This window comes from Neltuma alba, unplaced genomic scaffold, assembly GCF_004799145.2.
Source record: "Neltuma alba isolate B1F8T4 unplaced genomic scaffold, ASM479914v2 tig00006985_pilon, whole genome shotgun sequence".
Taxonomy (NCBI): domain Eukaryota; kingdom Viridiplantae; phylum Streptophyta; class Magnoliopsida; order Fabales; family Fabaceae; genus Neltuma; species Neltuma alba.
The window spans coordinates 16,817-23,935 of NW_021634643.1; the positions used below are offsets into that span (position 1 = coordinate 16,817).

At 34.4% G+C, this 7,119-nt stretch overlaps 1 pseudogene; it reads right to left on the minus strand.

The window, feature by feature from the left end:
• Positions 1 to 2,336: 2,336 nt before the first annotated feature.
• On the minus strand, positions 2,337 to 4,807 carry LOC114751554 ((3S,6E)-nerolidol synthase 1-like; annotated as a pseudogene).
• Between the last annotated feature and the right edge of the window lie 2,312 nt (positions 4,808 to 7,119).

Below are 7,119 nucleotides of genomic sequence, written 5' to 3' on the forward strand. Positions count from 1 at the left end.
GATTCTTTAAATCCAAGGAAACTACACCGATTAAATACCTAAACTAACCCAATGCAATCAATTAAACTCAAAACAATCGGTCAAAAACCTCAGTTCCATCACAACTTAGAAAAACCTAGAGTTCCACTAAAAAATCCTCAGAAATTTCAAGAAATTCCAAGAAAGAAAGAAGATTAGAGGTTAAAATCACTTACTTGAGGTAATGGATCCTTAGAAATGTCTTTCCCAAGCCTCAAAACCGAAACCCTAGCAGAGCTCCTCTCTCCTCCTTCAGATTTTTCTTATTTTCGCACGCTGAACCCTCCCGCGACTATATAGAATCGCGACCTTTCGCCGCGGCGAAAGCTTCCCGAGAGGAAACTCTCGCTCGCCCAGAAAAACTTCGCCGCGGCGAAACCTTCCCGAAAGGGAAGCCTCGCTCACCAGAACCACTTCGCCGCGGCGTCCCCTAGACTTTGCCGCGGCCAAACCTTCCCGAAAAGACACTCCCCCCTGAAACTCCCGGTGCGCCGCGGCGAACATACCCTGAGAGGGGTACGTTCACCTATTCCTCCAACAAACCTCAAATTCAACCCAAACACCCAGATCAAGATTAAATTACTAATCTATCCTCAAAATCAACCCAAAAGAGGCTATTAAAACCCGATAAGACTTAGGATGTTACACTGAGGCACCGTTTGGATGCACTTGCAAACCATGGTTTGGAAGCCCAAACCATGGTTTGCACAAAATGCTATCCAAACACCCCCCTCAAAAACCAAAACCATGGTTTTGGAAGAAGCAAAAAATTTTTGCTTTTGGAGAAAAAAGGGAGAGTGTGAGAGCCTATAGGATATGTATCTTGTTATTTTTTTTATAAACATATTTAATCTTATATTTTATAAATATATATACATATTAATTATTTATTAATTATATTATTTTATGTATTATTAATTATGTTAATAAAAAATATATTATTAACAATTTTATTCCTCTAAATTAAAATATATCATAAAATCTATTTTTTCTGTAATTATCATATTAACTTATTTCTTTTTTTTAGTAATTTGTATATATAAAAAGTGCTTCTGATAACAACTATCCAAATACTCTCACCTCTCAAAATAACTTTTTCATAAAATCTATTCTTTCCAGAATCTATTTTTCTCAGAATCTATTCTCCAGAATCACTTTTCCAAACCACGGTTTGGTTTCATCCAAACACACCCTCAGACTTGTTGATAGGCTCCATGTTTTAAATGTTTGAATTCAAGTCGAGGCGTTTATAAAATAAATTGAATATATTCCCATTTATGGTTGGCGGGAAAAAAATACATCTCCGTTATGGCGAGTTGGAAGGGGGACACCTGGACATGGAGGGTCCGAGAATCTTGACTTCAGACATCAAATTTCATTTGCGCCTACGCAAATATTTTAAGAAATAAAAAAAATTAAATTGTAATTTAATATTTATGTGTTTTTTTCTTTAATTAAATTATTTAAATTTACCTTTTGAGCAATATTAAATCTTGTAATTTTGTTCTATCAGTATTTTTAGTCTCCATGCAAAGGATTAACAATATTAATAGAGCAAAATTAAAAATTTAATAAAGAGAAAAACACACAAATACCAAATTAAAAATTAAAAATAAATATAGGTACATTCAATATGGGTAATAGTAACTTATATTTTTATTTTCTATTTTTTGCTAAAAATACATAATTCTATGTTATTAATCCAAATATTACATCAGGGTACAAGATCCTTTGATGAAACTTGTGGTCCAGGCTTGTAATCAGACGTACGAGTGTTCCTCAGTGTCAACAGATAACATTAGGATATTTTATTGCCAATAATTTTAGTGAGATTCATAATAGGATATTTAATGATCCATCACCGTAGGCCTATCTTCAGTAACATATAATCATAGCCTCTTTGTGATTTAGGTAGTGTTTGGATAAAAACAAAACCATGGTTTCAGAAGTGCTTTTACGGATTACGAAGTAAATATGTGGAGGAGGTTACCTCGTTTTGCGGAAAAGTGCTTCTGAAACCACGGTTTTGGAGCACCCAAACAGAGCCTTAATTACACAATTAACTTCCTGAAAAAATTACTTTTACCTATTTTTGCTTCCTGATGCTACCCAGGCTGGCTAGAACTGCCATATGGCTCATATGTCTCTGTTTAAAATTTAAATGAAAGAGATGCTTCCTTTTTCAAAACAAATAAAACTATTCATAATACGCACAATATATTTTTCTCATGCGTGATCGCTGGTCCACCCACTATGTATCTATGAGGCCTTCGACGTAACACTCACGTGAAGGTTCTCTTTCATACAACATCACTCTTGGCTCTTCCATACACGTAGACGCAGAGAGAGAGAATCTAAGCCCTAATATGAGTATGACTTGTTTTATCGCATTCTTGCATTTGAAAAGGAAGTTTGTGGGAATCATAATCACAGAGGAACCTGATCATAAAGCAACGACTTGACTTCGGCCTCTAGTTTGGGAAGGCATTTTTTTTTATCGTAACCGTACATCAGTGGCACCATCCTCGCCAGATTGAGAGATGCTTTCTTGAATGATGAAGAAAATGAACTCTCTGTTCAGACTCTTCCACGCATCTGAGATCTTAGCCGCCGCCACCTCTCTTGCCATTTCCTTGTTCTTCAGCTCCTTCTTCACGTATTCCATATATGATCCATCCTTCCCTTCTTGATTCTCGTCCTGCAAATTAATTAATAAACTCCTCTTCATTCACATCATTGATCATATACCTGACTAACTCTTCTCTAACTACGTGCTTTTTTTCTTTTAGTGTAACAGCGTTTGAACTGATATTTCCGTCGTATTAATTAAGAGATAAAGTACTTTTGAACGTTGACTTGTGAGGATAATGTTTACCTCAGCACTTCCCAAGTCATCCCAGAGGCGAAGAATTGTTGCAGTGGAAGAGATGATGGTTGGAGTGTTGTCTATTTTCTGCACTGATTCGTTGGTGATTGATTGGCCTAACAGAAAGAAAATGTGAACCATTACTATATGCACTCCTGAGCTTACTATCCCATTCTTCAAGTATTCTTCTGCACTGGGTATCTTTCCTGAAGTAAACCATTCTGCTTCTATCAGAAATGCTTCACACAAGCTCCCCCACTGCACCAAGTAAAAACAAAACCAGTGAACAATTAGTGTTTCAAACATTTGAATCATAACATTAAAATTGTGATATTGCTGAATACACACACACACACACTTACCGCTTTTCGGAGGGACATACTGGGGTCCCATCCATGCTTCAGATACACTTTGTAGCTGATTTCATTGGTGAGATCATGGAGTGCCTTCAAGCATATCTTCATGTAATCAGGTAGCTCTGCTGCAGCTTCAATATCCCATCTGTATGTATTCAAACAAGATCAGTATATGTGATCTTTAACTTGTAGCAGCAATATTTGAAGGAACGATAAGTGTACCTAATAACAGCTTTTGTGAAAAGAGTTAGTTCTTCAAGGGTCCCATATATATCAAAAATGTCGTCTATTAGGTAGATGAAGGAAATTGGTTTTGTGAGCTCCATCCTTTCTTCTGACAAAGATGGTTCTGTTAAGCATCCCAGTGACCAAATGTACCATTTCAACGGTTGGTTTCTAGCATACTTCAACTCGTTCGCTAATCCAACTTCAGTCCACCATCTGAAAATAAAAATAAAATATATTTTTTGACAAATATTTAACGGTAAAATAAAATCTTTTGAAGTATTTCAGAAGCACACTTAGAAATATGAAGGATCTCCATTTGGTATGCAGATTGGAGCATATTGAAGTTCATCTTGGCCACATCTTGTAAGGCATTGAGCCATCCGTTCATGCCTTGAGTGCCTTGAAGCAAGTTTCTGGAGGTGAAAATTGGCAGACTTTTGTGAAACGGTTGCTCCAAAGTACTCCTCACAAACTCAGCTTTATCAACACCAATGTAGGAACTTATTTCCTTCAGCATCTTCCCGCTAAACTGTTCAGCTTCATCAAGTACGGCTTCTTCCGGCATTTTTAGCTGTGAAGCTTCATATAGTTCTATCATTCCCTTGACATGTCCACTTACCTTCTCGCTAAACTTCCCCTCCTTTGTTGCAAACCTCTCAAACACCTCTGCAACTCGACAAAAGGAAAACTATTTTATCAGTCTTTCGGTAAAAATAATATAACATCATATGTTGCTGTTTTTGAAGTATCGGTCCCCACCTGCAGGTACAGAATAACCTTGCTGTCTCAGAAGGCGAAAGAGAAGAGAAACCTGATGAAGATCATCGTGGTCGTAGCCACTTCCATAAGTGCTGAAAATCGTGCGTTGAGTTGCGAGGAATTCGTCAATTTCTTCTTGGAAGTGGTAATCGATGTTCAGGCGTTGCAGAGCATCAACCATGTACAAGCCTTTCCCTGAATGTTCACCCACATTCTTAAGAACGTTCTTGTACAGCTTCAGCTCTCCTTCCAGATTATGGCAGAGGTGATCCTGCCATGGAACAAAGTTATTCATGCAGAAAAGCTCCAGAAAAGACGCGGCGTAGAATATACACATAAAAATAACTCAAAGTTTTTCACTACTTACAAAGTTTCTCAAAGGTGTAGAAGGGCTTTTCTCGGTGATGATCCATTTGTTAGCAGTAGGCAGAGAATTGAGTTTGAAGGAGGAGGATCTGTCGGAAAGTTCTGCTTTTGTGGAAGGCAATTTGGGATGGAAGGAGAGAATGGAGGATTTCATACTGATTAGTTCCATGGAAGAAGATGATGATAAATATCTACTTGATTAATGTTTCTATACTGAAAGGGTTAGTGCATAAAATTAGAGAGGATGCTCAGCCGCATTTATAGGAATCGCCAGCCACATTTATATGGATAAATTTATGTTTGATTATTGGATGAAATTGATGAGCTGATAGGAAAGCTAACAAAAAAAGGGTAAATTAAATTACCACAATCCATTCGTATATAAAAAAAACCATTTATACTTATTAATTAGTTACAATAGAATATAAATTAAAATTTTAAAAAATATCATTTTATTTATCGAAAGTGGGGCAAATAGGGGGACCCTCCTTGCGTCGTTTTCTACAAACTAAACATGCATGTGCAAAACATTTCTTTTTTTGTGGAAAATGAAATTAATCGCATTTGCGTCCTTGGATTTATTACTTTTGCAAATTTTTTTAGTAAATTAAATTACTATTTAATTTAAATTCAAAGATTTTTTTAACAAAGATAATTTAAGCCAAATGAGAGGGACTTCTCTATTAAGAGATTTCAAGCTTCAAGTTTATCTAAGGACATTGAGTTATTTTGATTCATCTAAAAATCATTAATTAAAAATATATTTTAAAATTTAGGTCTTAAACATGTTGATGACAATTTCAACAACATAATTAATTTTTTCTGGCTAGCTAATATATTATTAAAATCCTTTTTACTACATTTAGTATTATATATATATATATATATATTATATGAGTATTAAGGACAGATATTTCAGAGATGAACAGATATATCGTTGAATAGGATTGTTTTTAATATTAATAACAATAGTGATTAACTAAAAATTGTATGTGGTTGCAGTGAACACCCAAATTAAAAAAGGGTGAGAGCCCCGCATACACTGACTCTCTCTGTCATTAGATTTTGATATTTTTAAGTTTTTTGAACGTACAAATGAAACTCAACCTTAGACATATTTTGAATTAAGAATTCTTTTAAAAAAATCTTTAATATTTTTATTTAACCCATAATGAACTCAAATTTATGATTTTGAAGTTTATATATATAATTTGAGAAGTTAATTAGGAGTCCAGGTATAAAAAATTAGGCAGGTCTCACATCATATAATAGAGACTGGCTTTTGGGGAAAAAAAAAAAGGTAAAATTTTGTTGGGGGTAAAAGATCAATTAATATTAGGCCAAAACGTAAGACTACATTCAGGTGGCCAAAAGGGTATCCATGATTGAATAGTGTCTGCTTTCAACGTGTGAGAACTGAGAAAGTAGTTGGACTTACGAAAAATGCGGAGCCGCAAAGAGCGAAAGTGCTTTGAGATGGATTGATATTTCGTGATTGTGGAGGAAAGGCTTTTGATGTTGACAATATGTTTTAACAACGTTTATATTTTATTAGCGAGGAGTGGACTCATAATTTTCAAACTCATAAATTTGAATTCCATTAATAATGTGATGAATTTATTAGTGAGTAATATGTAAATAACTCTGTAAGCACTTTCTGAATTTAAAAGCGTATTCTAACCTTGATGAACTCAGGATCAAACGATTCACTCAAAGATATTTTATTGTTTTGCTTGTGTGGTTATGGTGAAGTAGAAGCACGTCAAGAATAATTCAAATAAATAAAGGACAAAGCTAGAGTAATGGTATCGATTGAAAATAGAGTTTTAATTTGTTAACCATAGAAGATGATATTTCCCACCAAGCTGATGCGTAGCTCTTCTATCCAATGAGCAATTAATTTTTTCCCACCAAGTATTCATAAGTCTCTCTCTCTGGAGCTTTGTTATACTCTTTTTGTTTCTTATTATAAGCTCTAAATGACTAATTCACAGAATAATTAGCTAAAATTACTCTAAAAAAATAAATAAGTTAAAAATATATTTTTATTTTTAAATATGTCTTAAATTTAAAGTTTATAAATAGGATCTTTCTCTCTGACTATAATGTGAAGTCTATTTTGTTTATTTTCATGTGTTGGGGGTAGGCATGATCAATCCGTAGTGGATTATGCTTGGCCCATTAAAATTGGCTAGGGGGATCACATCCTTAAATGCCAAATATTAACTCCGGCATTTAATAATAAAATTAAATGAAAAATTAAGTTTTATATTAACAACTGATGATAATATTTATATAATCAAATACATTTTCATATACATTACATGAGATCTTTTATATTGATTTGTTATGGGATGAAAAAAAAAGGAAGAAAGTTCGGAATTGCAGCGTTGAGCACGTTTCATGTACAAACAAAGAAAAATACTGTTGGGCGAGAACATTGACTGTGAACTGTGAAGGCTAATAGGTTTGAATTTTAAGAATGTGTTGGTCCAATGATAGTTAATTTCTTATCTATTACGTTTG